Genomic DNA, 21,976 nt, shown 5'->3' with positions numbered 1-21,976 from the left:
ATACAGTCACGGTGATGACAAATTCTTATGTGGTCCTTGTTATTTCTCTGATCTTCTCTCACTGCCCTCCCTTAATTAGGCTGTCATAGTTACACTGGCCCTTCTGCTCTTTTGAGGAAATCAATAAATTCCCCATCACAACAGGGTCTTTGCAAGGATTGCTTCTCTCCCTGGAATGTTCTTGTCATAGTTTTACCCACTGTGCACTCCTTTATTTCTCTGAAATCTCTTTTCCAAAGTCATTTCTTTTTTTTTTTTAAGATTTTTTTATTTAGTTATTTGACAGACAGAGATCACAAGTAGGCAGAGAGGCAGGCAGAGAGAGAGAGGAAGGGAAGCAGGCTCTTTGCTGAGCAGAGAGCCCAATGTGGGGCTCGATCCCAGGACCCTGAGACCATGACCTGAGCCAAAGGCAGAGGCTTAACCCACTGAGCCACCCCAGGCGCCCCCCAAAGTCATTTCTTAATGATGCATTCTCTGACCATCATTATCTAAAATTTCATTATCCCCTCCCCAACATTTCATGCTTCTGTTCTATGTCTTATCATAGCCACTTATCTACATATTTATCAATATAACAGAATATGTATTTTAATAATTTATCTTATTATCTGTATTCCACATTAGATCATAAGATGGCTGAGGGCAACTATTTTTATTTCTTGGATATAGTCATGTAACTCCTACAGGAACCTCTAGCACTTGGTAAGTATTCAATAGATGCTTATTGAAAGCGTTAAAGAGAGTATTTTATCATTTCAATGAAAAATATTCAATTTACTGAATTTTATGAAAAATACATGAATTATATGAAGAATCAGCTCTTCAATGTATATCTTTATCTGTAGCAACAAAAAGAAATAGCATTTATTGAAAATAATCATTTATTTTTAATTTATTAAAAATAATCATCTATTTACTTACATAAGAATATTAATAAAATATGAAGAGTGAATTCTGGGTACCATTCAATGACTCCATCCTTGGATTGGGTTAAATGGGTAAACAATAAAATGCTTTATTGTTTTGGTTGCATTTCACTGATTAATGATTAGATCAAATATTGTATTTTCATTGATTTAATTGAGATATAATCAACATGTAACATTATATTAGTTTCAGGTTTAGAACATAATAATTCAGTATTTGTTTACAATGTGAAATGATCACCACAATCATTCTAATTATCTTTCACCATATAAATTAATAATTTTTTTCTTCTGATGAGAAATTTTAGGATTTACTCTCTTGGCAACTTTGTCAAGTATGCATTACAATATTATTGAGTATAGTCTCCATGTTGTACATTCTTTCCCCATGACTTACTTATCTTATAATTGGAAATTTGTACCTCTTGACCCCCTTTACCTGTTTTGCCCAATCCTCACCCTCCCCCGCCCCACCCAGCAACCATGTTCTGTTCTTTGGATTTATAAGTTCTGTTTTGTTTTGTTCCTTCATTTCTTTTGAATTTTTTGATTCCACATATAACTAAAATCTTATGGTATTTGTCTTTGTCTGTTTTTCATGTTTTCCTATTCAGAGTACTGTCTTAAAGGTTCTTTTTTTATTTGGTTCTTAGTGGTTAACTTGTTTTCTAAAAAATCATAACTTAATCATTATGGTTTCTCTTAAATATAACACTTCACATTATTCTACTATAAAGAATAGGCAGCAGCATTTTATAAAGGTTAGGAGACAGAGAAATGTTTAAGGGATTCAGATGTAAGCTTTCTATCCTAATTCCAATTTAAATTTGAAGCAAGCAACTTGGGTTTAAATTTCAGAACCACATTGACATCCTGTATGATTATAAGACATTTGCATAAAAGTTTTAAGCTTTAGGACTTCTTTCACATTGTTATTATAAAATGGAATGAAATAATGAATTTTAAGCACTTCATGGTACACTGTTGTTTATTAAGTACATAGTAAGCTGTCAGTTACTAGGGTACTCTATTATTATTAGGTTTTATTTTTATTGGTCATCATCGTTGTCCAATAATTTCCATATGTATGCATATTTGCATATTTGCAATGATGGAGTATATTCAATTTTATATCATGTGTTTTACTTAATAGCATATCATCAATAAATTTAATGTTGCAACATAATATGCATAATTTTAACTTTAATGAAATGCATATTATTTCATCTAGTGATAGTATCATAACTTATTCAAATCTTAGAGTAGTATTGGGCAATTAATTAAAATACAAATCTGGTAGGGTGTAGTAAAAGAGCCATGGTCATAAATTCATGATAGGTATACAAATATATTTATAAAGCCTTTTAGGAAAGCAAGTTTGGAAAAATATCAAAACCTTTAAACATATTCATCCTCTTTGACCCAGCAATTCCATTTCTGGGAATCTCTTTTAAAGAAATTATCAGAAATGAGGACAAAGATTTATGTGCAGAGATTTTATCATGCCATTATTTATGGCAGCAACCATCTGGAAGCAATCCAAATGTCCTGCAATAAATGATTAACTATATCATGGAGCAGCCATAAGAATAAAGAGTAGGCAGCTATTGCAAAATATACTTATGAAGAATTTTAAAGATATGGAAAGTGCTCATAATGTAATGTCAAAAAAATAGAGCAGAAACAAATTTTATATTTACGGAATTATAGCATGTACGTAAAAGTACACATATGTGCAAGGAAGTATTAGTAGTATCTCTGAGTAGAGGAATTATAGCTGATTTTTTATTTTGATCAATTTTTCACATCTTCTCTGATTAGCATATATCACTTTAAAGCTAATTTTTAAAAGAAAATAAACCTACTGTTAAATTACTACTGGTGACATCTATGTTTAGGTAGGAGATTATGAATGATTTGGCATGCTGGGTGTTACAGCTCCACACTAATGGCATGACACCTTTGTTGATGAGCATGATAGTGCATCCCAAAGGTAATGTAAGGCTATATCCAACTATTTTCAGCTACTCTCAGCTCTATGGAAAGTTTCCAAATTGCAGTGTTGTAAAAGGAGAATAGAGTTAAAGTCTTATGAAGTTACAGACTAATGAACAGTAGCAGCAGGTTCATCCACAATCCAATTACTGGAAAGTAAATGTACCATATCTAGTTAGTGATATTGTTTAATATTTAATCTTGTGAAACCAAAGCACGGACATTAAAGTTCTATAGCAAACCCTAGAAGCATGAAAATAAAGTATAAAGGTAGCAGATCTTAATATTTCTACAGAAAAGAAAAACCCTATAAAATTGCTTTATGTAGATGTACTATTACAACAGGATAAATGAAAACTGATTCAGTTCTCATTTTTCTCCTTTTGTCAAAAATAATTAAAACTAGATTAGTTCTGTTGCTGTCCCTACAAAATACCTTCTCAGATTCTATAATGCTTGGTACCCTATTTAAAAATGAGCATTACTTAAGGTCATACAGTTTTGAACTTGAACTTAATAAAAATAAATTTCTAGTAAAAATATAGTAGAAAGATGACTCTGTAGACTCACTATTACAGGTGTTATTGCTTCCCATTCTCCTGACCCCACATAGCTAGAGAAACTGAGGCCTCCAAATTATGAGCTCAGTCTCATCAAGGACTTAAGCCAATTAATCTGAATCTTGGGAATAGAACATAGTAAGCCCTCTCACTACCAGCTGTAGATTTGGAACTATCAATTTTATTCTTAATCTAGTATGTGGTATGTGTGTAGTGAGTCCACTGAGAACAAGCACATGTCCTCAATTACAATTTAAGCTTATAGGAATATAACTTTTGCTTCTTCACTACAACTAGATCCCTGGGTCAAATTCTTATTGTACTGCACTTCTCTCAAACTCAATTATCTTAAATCTATTATTTTCCTAGAACCCCTAGAATACCTCATTTTCTTCCTCTTATCTACAGAACCTGCAGCCCATTTTTTATGTATTCAGATGCTACCTGTAATCCAGTATCCAGCCCAATATATCACACTGAATTGGGAGTCACCCATAGAGACTAAGATACCTGAATTTTGTGTCCCATTCACTATAATGACCTCCTTTTTTATTGCCTATAAACAAAATAGACAAAAGCAAATAAGTTATCATCTGGGAATATTGTCTACCTTTAGCTGCAAACTGCTTTTCCCAAGTTCACACCATGTGGCCTGACTTAAAGCTGTCTTCCTTTCTCAAGAACCCATCTCCCTAGTTGCAGGGATTTAGTCCAGAAATAACTAATGCCAGCCCTAACAGACTTCTCCTTAGGATTTTTCAAATTTGAATTGGAAGAAGACTACTTTCCCTTATACGGTAAAGATAAGATCATGTGACATGCACAGCTGGCCATAGCTGTAGGATATAGTATTGTAGGTGACATTGATGACCCACTCATGTCCTCTTAGTCATTACCATTTCTATGCACATTGACCCAAACTCCATCCGGTAATACCTGCATCTCTTTGCGGACTTCTGTATCCTCTAGAGCCCTTTCTACACAGGTATGGCATGTCAAAAGTCATGAGGAATTAACACTCCATGAGAGAAGCCCTCATTTATGACTGAGAGGAGCTAGTGGGTTAAATACCCCAATTCTGTCACTTTGGGGTGGAATAAGATGGAGTTGCAGGAACAATACTGTCTCTGATACCTCCCGTTGAATAAACTGCAGTGGAACTTTGTAATATACCATTTTTTATCTTTTTTCCCTGCTGTGGTTTGTTTGTTTTTTCCCCTCAGTCTCCTACAAAAGTCTCCAAGAAACATCTTCCAAAAAACTACATGCACTCCAAATATACCACTGTCCTGGAGGGTCTCCTTTTGGGGAACTCAAAATAAGACATCCAGGAGTATAGAGTAAGACGGTTTTAGGAAATAAAACCATCAATCAAAAGGACAAGGATGTCAGAAGTGGAGACTCCTTACCCAGTAATCCTAATGGATCTCCAAAACTTAGTCAGTTTTTCTCTATTTCTGTTTTGTGAACTAGTAGTACCTGTTCTTTTCTTCTAATTGCAAAATTAGTGTTTGAATCCAACAATAGATACAAGAACCATCCTAAACTATGTTCCTGTGGTAGGCTAATAATGACTGTTTCAAAATGCCCATGTCCTAATCTCTGGAACAGTTTATTTTATATGGAGAGAAAAACAGTTTGGGAGATACAATTAAATTAAGGCTCTTGAGATAGGGAGATTGTCCTCCATCCTCTAGATGGGTCCTAAATGAAATCAAATGTATCCTTTTAAGAGGAATGCATAGGTTAGTGGACTACATGGAAGAGGAGAAGACACAGAGGCAGATATTGGAGTGATTTGGCCAAAATCCAAGGAATTTTGGTAGCCACCAGAAACTAGAGGAATCAAGGACAGATTCCCCCACCTAGAGTCTCTGGAAGGAATGAAGTTCTGCCAACACCTCAAATTGGACTCAGTGATACTGGTTTCAAACTTCCGACCTGCAGAACCGTGAAAGAACAAATTTCTGTTGTTTAAACTACCAAGTTTGTGGTGATTTGTTACCGTAGCCACAGGAAACTAACACAGTCCCCCTGAGCATTCATGTACAAACCATGTATTTTAGAGACCAGATATCTAATCCTGCTGGTCCTCTAAACCATTTTTCTTCCTTTCAGAACCTCTTTTCTTTCTCTAGCTGCCATCCACTGAAATCCTGGCCTGCGTCCTGGCTTGATCTCAGGCTAATCAGACTCAACTGAATTTATGTCAAACCCAATAATTTTATGAACAATTTGCATAATGACTAGTTACCTAAAATATGACCACACTCCACACTTTTTTGTTTCATTTTGTTTACCTCTGTGTGTCTTATTTACTGTTAAATTCTTTATTATTTTAAATGCACTCTAAAATGGCAGTGAGAACACTGAATTTTATATATGTATGTACATAAATACAAGTTATCCCATGTACTACATGTGAGATTATTCTAATTTACACATGTGCGACAATCGAAGGACTCATGATACATTGTTTTCAGGTCCTTTAAGTTCACATATTAATATAAACACATTGTATTTTACTTTGTCACTTATTTACATGTTTTCATTTTTATCGGTCATCATCTTTGTCCAATAATTTCCATATGTATGCATATTTGCATATTTGTAATGATGGAGTATATATTCAATTTATTCAAATTATATTGATTTTAGGCAAACTGAATATAAGAAATATTGGATTAAAGACCAGTGGCTTTAGAAAAGTGATCTGTTGTATTTTTTGACTTATGTTTTCACCCTGCAATATCTATATTAAGATGATAATAATGAATAGCAAAAAGGTAACAGTTGAATGTAGTTTAATCATTTATTAGCTATAAAAAAATAGAGAATTTGCTAAATCTTTCTTAGTCCGTTTCCTCATCGATAAAGCTAATGTAATTTCCCCTGACACACAGAATTTCTCCAAGGATTAAAGTAATGTATAATGTACTAGTTGAGTGCCACATACAACATTAGTACATCCAGGGACACCTGGGTGGCTCAATGGGTTAAGCCTCTGCCTTCAGCTTAGGTCAGGATCTCAGGGTCCTGGAATCAAGCCCCACATTGGGCTCTCTGCTCAGCGGGGAGCTTGCTTCCCCTCTCTCTCTCTGCCTACCTCTCTGCCTACTTGTGATCTCTCTCTCTGTCAAAAAAAAAAAAAAATCTTAGTACCTCCAAATTTTGTGATACACTAAGTTTGAAGAAGATGTTAAATCAGTGTCATAAATCAGGGTCTAGCTACTTGACCTCCTCCCTCAGTTTAATCATCATAGGAAGACGTGATATCGGAAATTTGTATTACATTTCAAATTAGTACTTAATAAAAAATTCTTCATGAAGTTGGTATCAGTAATAAGGTACACCTTTAAATAATAAAGGTAATTTATAAATATTAACAGTTAAAAATTGATGAGGCCACATTATGCAGCTTGCACTGATCTCAGGACAAAATTATTTGACTCTTCAATGGAAGAAAGGTTGAAATCTGTAATATACAGCTATAGAAATGGCCTTGACTGTGGTGTCCATGATTAGCTAGAACTTTCTCCATTCCTATAAAAAGCAAAAATTCTGTTCCACAACTTACCCATTTTGGCACCAGAATCTAAGCCTACCTTTGTGCCACCAAATAACAACCCCCCTCATTTCTGTCTCCATATCCTTACAGGTCTTAAAATACCATTTCCTAACTACCCTTCCATATTCATGCTCTCAAGGAATTAGTAGAAATTTGCTAGACTCTTGCCCATTCTGCTCCCTTTGCTTTTCCCAATTTCCCACTTTTTATTTCACTGAGCTAACATACTCATTGATTCACAGAATTTTGGCAGCATTTCATCTAGTAAACTCTCCCTGATACCTCCATGTAAATTAAAGTCTTCTTTCTGCTTTCTGTTTCATCATTTGGAAATTTCTATTATTGAACTTAGCATGCTATTAAGTGAAAATAGATTAAGACATGACCCCTAACCAGGATTAGGGGCTCAATAAGTGTGCATTGAATGAATAAATAAGCAAGAGTCCAAAGTAATACAGGAGCTGAGAGTACTGCGTTTTCTCATGGCAGAAATATTTTGAATAACACTTTGCATTTTCCAGGAATGTTCCCTAAAATTTAGTTACTACAAAATGTCACTGAACTATAGTTCTGCTAGACTGGTAGTGAAGTAGAATAGGCACACACTCATTTTAATATTTAGGTGTTATGTTTTTTGCATTTCTTAGCTGGTTGTCTTTAGAAGAGCTTAGTAATAATGTTAGAATGGCAGAAAATCCCCAAAACAAAGAGTTTAGGGGATAATATACTTGTCATAAAATTCATTTTATAAAATAGAGTGACAAAATTGTTTTTATGAAAGAAGGCAAAACAAACTTCTCTTCTTAGCTCAAAGAACATTCTTAAACCTGTATGAAATATATACATACTCTGAGGCTAAGAATAAAGATATACATATGTGTGTATGTAAATATATATGTATGTATGTAAATATATACATAATAGGTTTTATATGTTATATAAATATATAATTATTTAACTATAATTATTTAATTCATATATATACATACACACATATACATATATATGTATATATATGTATATGTATATAAAACTTGCATTGTAAGTTATTCACAGAGTCACTGAAGATATTTAGCTAATGAATGAGTTAGCAAGACAAGTTCCACTTTCTATTACTTAAACACGGAATGGTCCAAAGTACAAACTTTTTAACTTCCATTAATTCATATAATGTGTTATGTATTAAAATCATTATTTGTGTAGCTGTACAAAGCCATGCATTCATTACCTGTACCAAGGTCGCAGGGCCCAAACAGATTTAACTTGAGGATTTGTTCTCTCCTATACTACTACAGTAAATACCTTTTATTTTTTTTAAGATTTTCTCCATTTATTTGACAGAGAGAGAGAGAGCACAGCAGGGGGAGCAGCAGGCAGAGGGAGAGGGAGAAGCAGGCTCAAGGAGCAGGGAGCCCAATGCAAGGCTCCATCCCAGTACCCTGAGATCATGACCCTAGCCCAAGGCAGACACTTAATGACTGAGCCACCCAGGTGCCCCTACGTAAATAGCTTGTATTGACTGTGTAGATCTGCCATTTTCTATCCCACTATATGAGTTATTTGTTTCATTGACCCTCAATTTATTCATAAGGAAAATAAAAATATATATGTCAATATTGGTATGAAGATTTAAAAAATGAGATAAATCCTCTGGCATGTGATAGAGACTAAACATTCTTCTTTTATGTAACACAGTAAATGTGTTGGCATTAGTTTGGGGAAGGAAGAAAACTTTCAGCAAATTTGGCTGATTCATCAACCTTGATTTCTGTCAAATTCAGGAGAATTGTGAGTGGACATTCATGTTCATATAAAACTATGTAAGTCTTCATTCTCCTTAATGTTCATAACCTACCACCAGCTGTTTAGGCATCTGCATTGTTAGTTCAGGACTAAATTTAAACAAATGTCACAGAGTGGAGAATTGAATCAAGCCGCTAGATTGAGTCAGCAATTTGTAGCCTGCTGGCCAAGTCCAGTTTGCAGCCCATTTTGTAAATAAAGTTTTACTGGAACACGGCATGTTCATTTATTCACACATTCTCTATGGCTGCTTTTGCACTACAATAGCAGAGTTGACTACTTGCAACAAATATGGCTGACAAATATTTTCTATTTAGCTCTTTACAGAAAACATTTGCTGAGCCCTGCTCTATACAATTCAGGAAAACAAAGCCATACTACAGTGGAGAATGGCTTTGTGTGATTGAAGGAGATTATTTTGAATGGGGATATGATTTGGAATATACATGCAGGAAGTTCAAGAATAATTCAGTTTCTTGAAGCAAAACTTTAGAGAATGGCTAGATTTCAGCAGTAGTAAAATGTGACAGTTTCCATATAGAACAGAGTAAATTTGATTGATTCAATTTAAAGGATTTCATCAGGCAGCTAAAATCACAGAATGGTAATCTAATGATTCCAGCATGATCAAATTGGGCTGACTATCCATATTTTCTTCACAAGTTACTATAATTTCATGACTCCCGAAAATCTATTAACTTAATAATCACAGTAACTTGGTAAGAGTTCTAACACTGGTGTGCTAGGTTTATGGTCAAACTGTAGACCTTCTTTTTAAGGGTATGCTGTTAAGTTCCCTATTTGCAGTATCAGTAGAGAGATAAACAGATAGGTAAAAGTAATACTTCACTACTTTTTGTGCCCTGATTCCTCTTACATTAGCTATTCAAGATTGAAATGCAAGAACTGAACCATGATTACTGTCTAGAATCTTTCATATTCAAAGCAATCAACAGATGTTTGATGATGGCAATACATCAAATTTATTGTATTTGGTCTATGTGGTAATTCAGGGTATCTTCCCTAACCTTTTCTATTGGGGAATTTTTAAAATGTATACGTTCCTTCTTGCATAATCCACCATCCGAGGGGTGACTACTATTATTATTTTTCTCTGAACATGTTTAATATTCTGTCTCTGTGTTTGTTTCTGTGAACATCTATTGTACAAACCGTTCTGTATGTGTGCATATTTTTCAGTTATACCTCATTATCTATCAATACACTTCTATACCATAATTTTTAGGATTCTAATATGGAAGTATAATTACTTTTTAAATTCCCCATTATTATTTAAATGAATTAATATATTATTTCAATTATTTGAATGTGTAAATAAAGCTGGGATAACTGCCAAAGGCTTCTTTGTCCACATCTCTAGCTTCTTTACAGGATAAATTCCTATAGTGGAAATGCTGGGTCAAAGTATATTTACTTAACTCATTTGCTTACTTATGTGTGGTTTATGATAACCACTCTATTTTTTGTTTTTGAATATGACCTTTGCATATTACAAATATATCAAAAAAGTGTATAGACTTATTATTCTCTTTTATAGTTCAGATATCTAGAGGCTAGCATTCACACAAAAATATGCTAGAAAATGTTTGCTTTGTCTGTACTGGTCCTAAAAAGTATTTGCCCAAAAACACAGAACTTCTTTAGCGACATAAAATTCGGGGGTATATACTGTTATTCCACATTCATATCTTTGTGTATATGAGAGGAATAATAGCAATATGCAAATACTTACATTATGTCTAATATAATGGGAGCTGATCTACTATAGGAATTAAAATCAGCAGAGAAATGGATTATCATGACTTCCTAAAGGTTATTATATGGAAGAGGGAATGAAATAAATCATAAATATTACTTCACAAAGAATGAATATTTTTACCCTGATTTAAATGTAATGGTCTTGTGTTTCCTTTTAAGGTATTTTCTTCCTAAGATTTATAGCCTTTATTCTAAAATATTTCCAGCACATCTTTAAAGAAAAAACTGTGTGCTGATTTTGCACAGGAAGCAAATGAAATTTCTTAATTTTATTTTTAAAATAAGCTATTGTATCACCTATTAAGTAACGTAGCCAAGATCCCGATTGCTTTATATAGGGAATAGAGAGACTATTGAGCATTCTGTAAATCACATAATGAAATTGCCTATTGTCTAAAACAAGCTATTTTTCTTTAATCTCTCTGCCTATCTTTATATATTTATAGATATTGTACACAAGTCTAGATTGATATTCTTTCAAAAATTACATAAGCACAGGGTAAATTTTATTTATAATATTTAATTGCTAAAAATATACATTTGGGTTATTGATCTAATGATTTTCAATTTAGAAAAATATGACCAGAAAATTTATAAATAAGCATTTGTCTGCATAAAAATCATGACCTGTAGTAAGAACTATAGTGAATTGGTCATCTAAATAATGTTGACGTGGTTCTTTCTGGTCCCATTCCCATTTTTCTTCTCTCTCCCATATCCTATTTGTTGCCATATTCTACCTTTGAGACACATAGCCATGGTGGAGAAATTGTGCCCAAGCTATAGAATATATCTTGTGGAACCAGGAATATTTTATAGAGAACATAAAGAAAAGCAAAGATGATGAAGGAGTTGCTTTGAGACCAAAAGAGTCAGAGTAGCCAATAGACCTGAGTGGTTTCTCTGAAAGACAGTTGAGCACAATACAAGAAATGATGTAATACGAGTACTTATTTCTCCAGCAATTTTGTTTTGTTGCTGTTATTATTGTTTCCTGTACACTTAGCCCTCCAACCCAAAAAATAATTTCTGTATTCCATAGCTGAATGTATTAGTTTGGGTTTATATTTATTTCTTCCAGGGGTTTAAGCAATGGAGAATGTATCAATTTTTAGAGAGCTTTGTGTTCTAAACTTGCCTATAGACTGAAGATGGAATGGAGTGGTAAATTAGATAGTCTCAATAGTCACAATAATTTCCATTCAGGTAGAAAGATTGTTGGTCTGTTAAGAAGTCTCAACGACCAAAACCTTCATTTATTTACACGCATCAACTCATTTAAACCCGTAACAACCTAAGAAATAAGTTGGAACTACTTTTATCTACATTTTTTGTAATGAGACAACAGAGTCACAGATGATAAAGTGCCAGAATGTATATCTATGCTGTGTCACTCCTAAATGCTGAATATACACCTAAAATAATATTAGTTACAATAGTTACAGTTACAATAGCAGCTAACATTTATTTAGTTCTCCTTGTGTCCGGGAGACTTTGAAATACATTATATGAATTGGCTCAATCCTTACAACAATCTTTTGGTATAGATACTAATACTACCTACATTTTAAAAAAGAAAGAAAAAAATAAAAAATAAAAGAGAGAGGCAAACTAAAAAAGAGACTCTTAACAATAGAGAGCAAACTGATAATTACCAGAGCGGCAGGGGAGGGAGGGATGGGTGAAATAGGTGATGGAGATTAAGGAGTGCACTTGTTGGAGTACCTGGGTGGCTCAGTTAAGTGTCAGACTCTTGGTTTCCGCTCAGGTCATGATCTCATAGTCATGAGATTGAGCCCCATGTTGGGATCCATGTCTAGTGAGGAGTCTTTGTCTCGTTCTCCCTCTGCTCCTCCCTCCCCTACACTCCATGGCTCCTACTCTCTCTCAAATAATCTGTTAAAAAAAGGGGGGGGGTGTACTTGTGATGTCTCTTGAAAGAAGGTTTATATTCAGTGTACTTTTTTTTTCTTTTTCAAGTTTTTATTTAAATTCCAGTTAGTTAACATGTACTATAATATTAGTTTCAGGAGTAGAATTTAGTGTTTCATCACTTAAATCACTGGTTGCTCATCTCACCAAATGCACTCCTTAATCCCCATCACCCACTTAACCCATCCCCTGCCTACCTCCCCTCCAGTAACCATCAATTTGTCCTCTGTAACTAACTGGAATTTAAATAAAAACTTGAAAAAGAAAACCTGAAACACAGAAATGTCTGCTATCAAGCCTACTGCCACATATGCATGAATAACAAAGCTAGAAGACTCAGGCTTTCTTTTTTCATTGTGCTACCTGGAAGCAGTTTATTTATTCTATCCTGAACTAGAGCAAGCCCTCTTCTCTCAATTTGTTCCCAAATTATTCTTATTCCTGTGGATAAATTTTAAAATCACTTTAACTATATATTTTAAGCTGTAAATTTTAGTGGAGGTTCACCTCACTTTAGGGACTATAAATTTACTTTTTATTCTGTTCATATTAAGATTTTATAATCAAAATATTACAGAAATTATATATTACTGAGGTATTCACTGTGCATTTTATATTAAAAACAGTAACAGTAAAAAATGCCTGTGTTCCTATTTTGGAAATCATTAATGGAAGTATCATCTCAATGTTGTCAAATGGTGGTAATAGAGTTGCCTTATCTCAGTTTGAATGTATGAGGTTTCTAAATTTGACCAAAACTTTCCTGTTTTAACTTAATTCTGTGAATGGGGATTATGCAAGCTATTGTAGAATAATCTATAGATGTAGGCGCAGGATTTACAACACTAACCAAAATGAAGATTAATTATGCTTTAGTATAATCTCACCAAATCTCTCTACCAGTTGATTAAACTTCAGTGTATGTAGCTACAATGCCAAAAATAAATTTCAGAATGACCTGAAATTTACCGAATGTTTATTACTGGGAATACAAAATATATAACCATCTGCATTTTACAATATATAAATAGAAGCACAAACTACTTATGGGAACTTCACTAACCATGAAGCATCAGGTTTAATAAAGGCATTCAGGGGTAAGATTTATGTAAGAATTTGGACAAATCCCAAGGATGGATGGATCCCAGAGACCTCTTAAAGTTATATTGTATAACTTAGTGAATGTTTCTACCAAGACAAAAAAGGTATTGAACTAAAAAACAACAACAAAGAACAAAACCAAACCAAAACAAAACAAAAAAACCAGAGGCTATTAAGAAGAGTAACAGACAGTGGTGGTTATATTTCACATAGCTCCCATAACCATCCAACACACGACATATATTTCTTTTAATTAAAACATAGTAGAATGCAGGAATTTGGTAATCTGTCTCATAATGCTCATAAGCTTAGTAGCAATAAACTTTGCTAAATACGAAGTTTGAGAAAATGCTGTGCAGGCAGATGGTGACTATGAGCCTCAAGTCTCTCCCAGAGCTGCAAACAGTACCATCTGCTGCTCTGCAGATTTCTTTTTTGTTCATTGGTATCAAATTTAATGGAGGATCACAGTTTACATTCTAATTTCACACTCTGGCCACAATGGTGGGAGTTCTTATCTCCCTCAATGTAAACTTGTTCAAGTTAATAAGGAATTTTGTTCTTAAGAAGAAAAAAAAATTAAAAAAATAACAGGCTTCCCCTCTTCCATTCATAATGGAATACCAAGAACCAGATTTACCCCTCTGTTTGAAACAAACTAACATACCATATCAAATATATGAGCAACACTTTTCCAGACACCGGCTGTCCAGCAATAAAAAGGGCGGATCCCTAAGGGATGGAACATAAATGAAATCTAAAATTACCTCAGCGCATATGAGGGGAAAGCCTGGATGGGGCTCAGCAGACTTATTAGCTAAGGGCAGAGACATGGAGTGTGGGAGAACAAAGAGGGTAGAATCATGGGGAAGAGTACTAGACAGGAGAGAATAGTATACAGCAATAACTCAGTATCTACAAAGGGATTGCCTCAAGTATTCAGCAGAGTGCTAATCAGCATAACTGTGTGAGGAAACCAGTAACCTGGGCGTGGCAGCGGGTGGGGGGTGGTCAGAATCAGAAAAGATTTAAAGTAACTGTGCCTGGCACTCACGTTGGCTAGAAATAATGCTTATCTATTGTCTCGATCAAGTTGGTAAACCACATGATTTGGATGGCCTTGGGTAGATTATATAGAAATAATGTTCAAAGTAAGATTGAAAGGATCAAATTATTCCCAAATATCTATTTTGCAGATCAAAACCCAAAATAATGGAAATAAATACCCAGAACTCAAATAGGTAAAGCTTATCATGTCTGCTACATAAACAAAAATTAGCAGGAAGGCAAAGAAGCAGGAAAACAATGAGAAAATCACATCAGTTTAAACTGGCACAGACATTAAAATTTGCAGAATAGAACACTGAAACAGTTACTAGCCAGATTTCCCTCTGTTCCAAAAATAAATCAGAGGCTAAACTTTCGGAGTGTAAACTTTTCTCAGTAACAACTTTGAGACTCAATAAAATTGACAAAATTAATAACTTGACAGTAAAAGTCAAACAAGATCTGTAACACTATGAGAATTATTTGTTTGTAACCTGCTGAACTTAAAGTGAGAATAGTAAGGATCTGTACATTCCTATCTGAAGCTTCACCCGAAGTTTCCCCATGTGGTAGGCAAGGAGGTTTACCGTGCTAGGACAGGCCATGATAACTAGCATCCTCCTGCAAAGACTGAAGGAGATTTACTATATTTAGAGCAGTGGGTGATGCCTGTGCTCAGTAGCACTGACAAAGGATTCATAGAATTTATGTAATGTGATAGTACATAATGAAGTGGGAAAAAAATTAAATGATCAGAGACTCAGAAATCAGTGCAATGCCATCCAGTTGCACCAACATGTATGTAATTGGACCCAAAAGGAGAGGAGCAAGAAAAAATATTTGAAGAAAAATATCCAATTTGATGAAAAATATTCATCTATACATTCCAAAAGCTCAAAAACAAAGATTACATACAAAGTGATCCTCTCATAGAGGATCATATTTGAAAGAAGATTTCAAAGAAAAAAATTTGAAAACCTCAAGGGGAAAAAAAAAACTTTTCTCAAAAAACACATAATTAGATTAACATGATTTCTCATCAGAAACAAGGAAGCCAGAAATAAGTACAATGGCTTATTGAAAGTAGTGGAAGGGAAAAAAAAACAGCCAAATATTCTGTATCCAGCCAAACTATACTTCAGAAGTTAAGATGAAATAAAAATATTCCCAAAACAACAAAGAATGAGAAATTGATTGCTACTTGACAAGAGCAGCAAGAAAATCCAGACCTGCTTTATAAGAATTAATAAAGGACAAATGGAGTCATACAGTGTGTACTCTGTTGACTAGCTTTTTTCATTCATAATTATTTCTAAATATATCCATGTTATTATATGTATCAATAATTCCTTTACTTTTATTAGTAAGTAGTATTCCACTGTATGGATATAACCATATTTTTTTTAAGAGAGAGAGCTTGTGGTGCCTGTGAGCATGGGTAGGGGAGAGGGAGAAAGGACAAAGGGAGAGGAAAGGAGAGAATCTTAAGGAGGCTCTCTGCCTAGCACTTTATTCAGACAGAAAGAAATAACAGGAAATGATTACTTGAATCTTCAGGGGAAAAAAAGATCACGGGAAATGCTGTATATGTGACATATTATAAAAGATCAATAGATACACATTTTTTCTCAGTCTCTTCTTTAATACACACAAGATTTCCCAAAGTGATATTAGAACTCTGTTGTTTGGATTCTAATGTATATAAATTTCATGTATGTAACGGTGATGGCATGAAGGATGTGGGGAAGAAATGCAGTCATACTTGAGCAAATTTTGTAAATTTTACCAGAAATAATTATTAATCTACGATAGTGTGTGATAAGATGCACCTTCTGATGTCATATCTTTTTTTTTTTTAAGATTTTATTTATTTATTTGACAGACAGAGATCACAAGTAGGCAGAGAGGCAAAGACAGAGGAGGGGAAGCAGGCTCCCCGCTGAGCAGAGAGCCCGATGCGGGGCTTGATCCCAGAACCCTGAGATCATGACCTGAGCCGAAAGCAGAAGCTTTAACCCACTGAGCCACCCAGGCGTCCCTGATGTCATATTTAAAGAATAAAATTAAAATGTAGTAAAAATAAAATCAACAGGATAATTAAGTTGATAAGCCAAAAAATTACTTTAAGAATTTTATTAAAGACAAGAAGGAACATTTTATAATGATAAAGGATCAGTACAACAAAAAAAAAGTAACTGCATATTCACTTGAAATGAGAGCCCCAAAATATTAAAAAAGAAAAAGGAAATTGTGTCTACCTCACAAGACAGCCTGGAAAAACCTGTCATGACATTTAGAGGTGAAAGATGGAATTCCTTCTTCCTAGTATCAGGAAGAAGGAAGGTTGTCTGCTTTACTACTTCTGGTCAACATTGTACTGAAAATGCAGCTATTTCAATAAAGAAAAAAAAAATTTTAAAACACCCATGTTGGAAAGGGAGAAAAAAATTGTCTTTATTTGCAGATGACATGATGTCCTATGTGGAAATCATGAGTGATACACATAGAACAAAACTACTAGAACTAATGTACAACTTTAGCAAATTCACAGGATACAAGATCAATATACAAAATCAATCAAATTTCTATATGCTAAAGAAAAGGAAACTACAAATAGGTGGATGTATAAATAAATTATAGTATATCCAGTATAGTAGATAGTATAAAATATAGTATATCCAGTATAAATAAAATATAATATGTGCCTGGGTTAAGCATCTGATACTTGATGTCAGTTTAGGTCATGACTCAAGGTCGTGAGATGGAGCTCCCTTACTCATCCCACACATCCCACCCCCATCAGTGCTGGGCAGAGAGCTTGCTTAAGATTCTCTCCTTTCCTCTCCTTCTGCTCTTTCTCCCTCCCCCCTCCCCATGCCCACAGGCACCACAAGCTCTTTCTCTTAAAAAAATATGGTATATCCATATAGTGAAATACTGCTCACTAATAAAAGTAAAGGAATCATTGATACATATAATAACATGGATATATTTAGAAATAATTATGAATGAAAAAAGCTAGTCAACAGAGTACAAAATGTATGACTCCATTTGTCATAAAAGTCTAGAAAATGCAAGCCAATCTATAATGACAGAAAACATATCAGTGGTTCCTTGAGGACCAGAAGGAAGTATCGGGGTTGGGACAGTCAGGAGGGATTACAGTGGCCACAAGGAAAATATTGGGATTGATGGACATGTTCATTATATTGATTACTATGATGGTTTCATAGAAATATACATATTTCATAAATATATGCATACATAGATATATACATATGCTAAAGTTTATCAGTTACTACACTTTTAATATGTACAGTTTATCCTATGTCAGTAAGGCTGTTAAGGGGCACCTGGATGGCTCAGGAAGTTGAGTGTCTGCCTTCAGCTCAGGTCATGATCCCAGGATCCTGGGATGGAGCTCTAAATGCAACACCTTGCTCAGTGGGGAGTCTGCTTTTCCCTCTCCCTCTGTCCCTCCTCCCATGCATGTGTGTGCACATGCTCTTGCTCTCTCTCTCTCTCAAATAAAGAAATAATCTTTAAAAAATAAAGCTGTTAAAATATTGAATCCATTGGGGCGCCTGGGTGGCTCAGTGGGTTAAGCCTCTGCCTTCGGCTCAGGTCATGATCTCAGGGTCCTGGGATCAAGTCCCACATCGGGCTCTATGCTCAGCAGGGAGCCTGCTTCCCATCCGCCCTCTGCCTGCCTCTCTGCCTGCTTGTGATCTCTGTCTGTCAAATAAATAAAATCTTTAAAAAAAATATTGAATCCAGCTACAGTTTCATACTGTACACTGAAGGATGTAAAAAAAAAAATGAGATATGTGGCTTTTATTCATAATTTACTTTTCAGTGGCTGCACATGCATTCTTAAGGGATTTCCTTCACTTGGGCAGAGACATACTAATCAAGGATCAATCTTCTCAAATAAAGTTAAGAAATGTCTTATTTCAAAGCCTAGTCCAACCTTGGTAGAAAATGTAAAATTTTTCACAGCAGTGATTTGGAAATGTGATAAAAAGGACAAACTGTCTTAACTTTCTTGCCAATATTTTACATATTTCTTGGCCAAAACAAAGGAAGACCTGACATTCATTGTATAGTTTGAGGGATAAGAAGATAATCTGGGGCTATGTTTATTGGAATTGAGAAATTTTAAGGAGACCATCTTCACATAGTATTAAATTTGGTATGAAATGACAAAGATAAAATGTGTTGTGTAGAACATTGTCTTAAGTAATTAGAAGTCTCTGGTCTCCTTGGAGCTCTGCTGATAATTATCTTTCTTTGAGCAAAACCACTTAACTTCTTTAATTTTTTTCTCATACATAAAATGAAAAATTTTATCAGATAATAGCTAGAAATATTGTCTGTCTGTAAAGTACTGTGCTTCTAGAAGGTATGTCACATATGAAGGTTGCATTTCTATCCCCTTTGTTAATGAACTTTTTTTAAATGAGCAAGGTTTTATATTTTTGTTTTTATTAGGTTGTTTTTCAGAGTTTAAGTATTTCATATTTTAGGCCTTTTTCTTGGATGAATGAAGAATTGGGTTATAAAATAGTTGTCAACAACCTATTTGTTTTTTTAAACAAAAAACATTTCTGACTATGAGATGATAGCCTAGAACCCTAACATGTTAATTATCAAGAAAAAAAAAAAAGACACAATGTCACCACCTGGACAAAATAACCTTGATTTTTAAAATGAATAAAATGAGGTGCCTCCTGGGACGCCTGGGTGGCTCAGTTGGTTAAGCGGCTGCCTTCAGCTCAGGTCATGATCCTGGGGTCCTGGGATCGAGTCCCACATCGGGCTCCTTGCTCGGCGGTGAGCCTGCTTCTCCCTCTGCCTCTGCCTGCCACTCTATCTGCCTGTGCTCACTCTCGCTCTCGCTCTCTCTCTGACAAATAAATAAAATCTTTAAAAAAAAAAAAAAAATGAGGTGCCTCCTTAGCACAGTAGGCAGCACGTCAGTCTCATAAAATGAATAAAATGACTCTCAAAATGAGCAGCTTTACTATTTTAATTATATTTAATACTAAATTATGTAGACTTTAGTAATCTGATTTTGGTTATAAATATTTTCATGAATATTTTTAAGGAAAAGTTTTAATGGAATTTATGTTTTTAATTTTTTTTAATTAAAATTCAATTTAGTTAACATATAGTGCTTTATTAGTTTCAGAGGTAGAATTTAGTGATTCATCAATTGCATTACATCAAGTGCCCTCCTTAATGCCCATAACCCAGTTACCCCAGCCCCCTACCCACTTTCCCTCCAGAAACCCTCAGTTTATTTCCTATATTTAGTAGTCTTTTATGATTTGCCTCCCTCTCTGTTTTTATCTTATTTTTCCTTCCCTTCCCCATGTTTATCTGTTTTGTTTCTTAAATTCCACATATGAGGAAAATCATATGGTATTTGTCTTTCTCTGACTGATCTTGCTTAGCATAATACATTCTAACTCCATCTATGTCATAGGAAATGGCAAGAATTAATTCTTTTTGATAGTTGAATAATATTCCATTGTAGATTGATACATATAGATATATAGATCTCTCTATCTATATATATACACACACCAAATCACCTTTATCCATTCATCTGTTGATGGACATCTGGGCTCTTTCCATATTTTGGTTATTGTGAACATTTCTGCTATAAACATTGGGGTGCACATGCCCCTTCAAATCACTATTTTTTTTTATCCTTTGGATAAATACCTACTAGTGCAGTTGCTAAATTGTAGGATAATTCTATTTTTAACTTTTTGAGGGAACTTCATACTGATTTTCAGTGTGGCTACACCTGTCCTTGCCAACATCTTTTGTGTCCTGAGTTGTTACTTTTAGCAACTGTCAAAATGGAATTTATGTTTCTTATACTTGTTGTGATCCAGTTTGTGTAAGGTTACCTATCATAAATTGAATAAATATTATTGTGTTGACAATTGAATTGCCTTATTTTCCAATGCTATGGCAAAATAATTTTAAGAAGTTCTTTCTCTGGTATTCTTCCTTCAACACAATCCCAACTGGAAGCAAATAAACTTCACAGGGTGTCCAGGGTGATAAAATCCTCTCTATCTCTCTCATTGGAAATATTGTGATGGGAAAATAAACCAGTATGACATTGGGATGGTTGAGGTCCGTACTATTTTCCCATTCATCCTACACATTCACCCTACATAAAGTAACCTGATTCTGACAGGATTTGAGCTATCAAGAATGTCACAAAACAAATACAATTTTTGATGTTGTTGAGATGTTACATTCATTTTCTATATAATGGTGTTTAATGTCCAGTACCTGAATAAGAGAAACAATGCCAGAGATTTTAGGTTCAAGCTCTTTCATTTCTTGGGACTGTCTTTAAACACTACCAGACAATATGTTTCTGAGAAATTACCATTTTGAACTTTCATGGTGTGCTGTTATCTTAACATAGTATAAATTTTTCTTTAGCACCACAAGAGTAAACATGTTAAGCAATACAAAATATCAAGTAGCATGTAGCTACATTTTTCCTAAAATTATTACCACAGTAGATATTTTATATAGGATGTTTAAAGGTAAAGATGATAAAGATACACATAACCGTTCACTCCTTGCCAGCAACTAAAATAAAATAAGATCATGATATTTAAAGACAACTATGACATTTTGGGGGCCTATTTTATTTTATACTTAATTGAGCATAGAGAAAGTTTTTTAATGTGTTTTTAAAAAAACACATTACTGCTCGCTTGATATTTTTATTGTTCAGATGACTTTTATAAAAGAGAGATTATTCTTTTATGATATCTGGGCCATTGTGTAGCCAAACTATTAGTCTTGGCCAGGGTAATATATTGTCCTAGTAACCATTCCAACTTCTTAGATTAGTATGTTTCAATTTGGTTTGTCATTATTAAGTTTCTCTATATTTGAGAATATTAATCCAGGAAAAAAAATAAAATTGACATCTCATAAATGATGATTTGATGGCTGGTGCCTCTTAACCCAATTGTGGTTGACAACTTTTGCACATTAGTCCACTCCAAGAAACTCTCTGTATTTCATAATTGTCACTTACTCTCAAAATCTGGGTTTCCATACTTAGTTTGATATGCCTGTCCCAACTCCATAGACCACAGAGGTTTGAATAAGGAAAGAATAGCTTAGCTAATTAGACTCTCCCTGAAAGAAATTTGAATTTGGATTAGAAATGCTAGATATAAGATCATGCAAATTTTAGAGTAGAAGACCAGTTGTGA

The sequence above is a fragment of the Enhydra lutris genome, unplaced genomic scaffold, assembly GCF_002288905.1.
Source record: "Enhydra lutris kenyoni isolate GAN:26980312 unplaced genomic scaffold, ASM228890v2 scaffoldscaffold70, whole genome shotgun sequence".
NCBI lineage: Eukaryota > Metazoa > Chordata > Mammalia > Carnivora > Mustelidae > Enhydra > Enhydra lutris.
Note: the sequence above shows the minus strand (reverse complement) of the source record.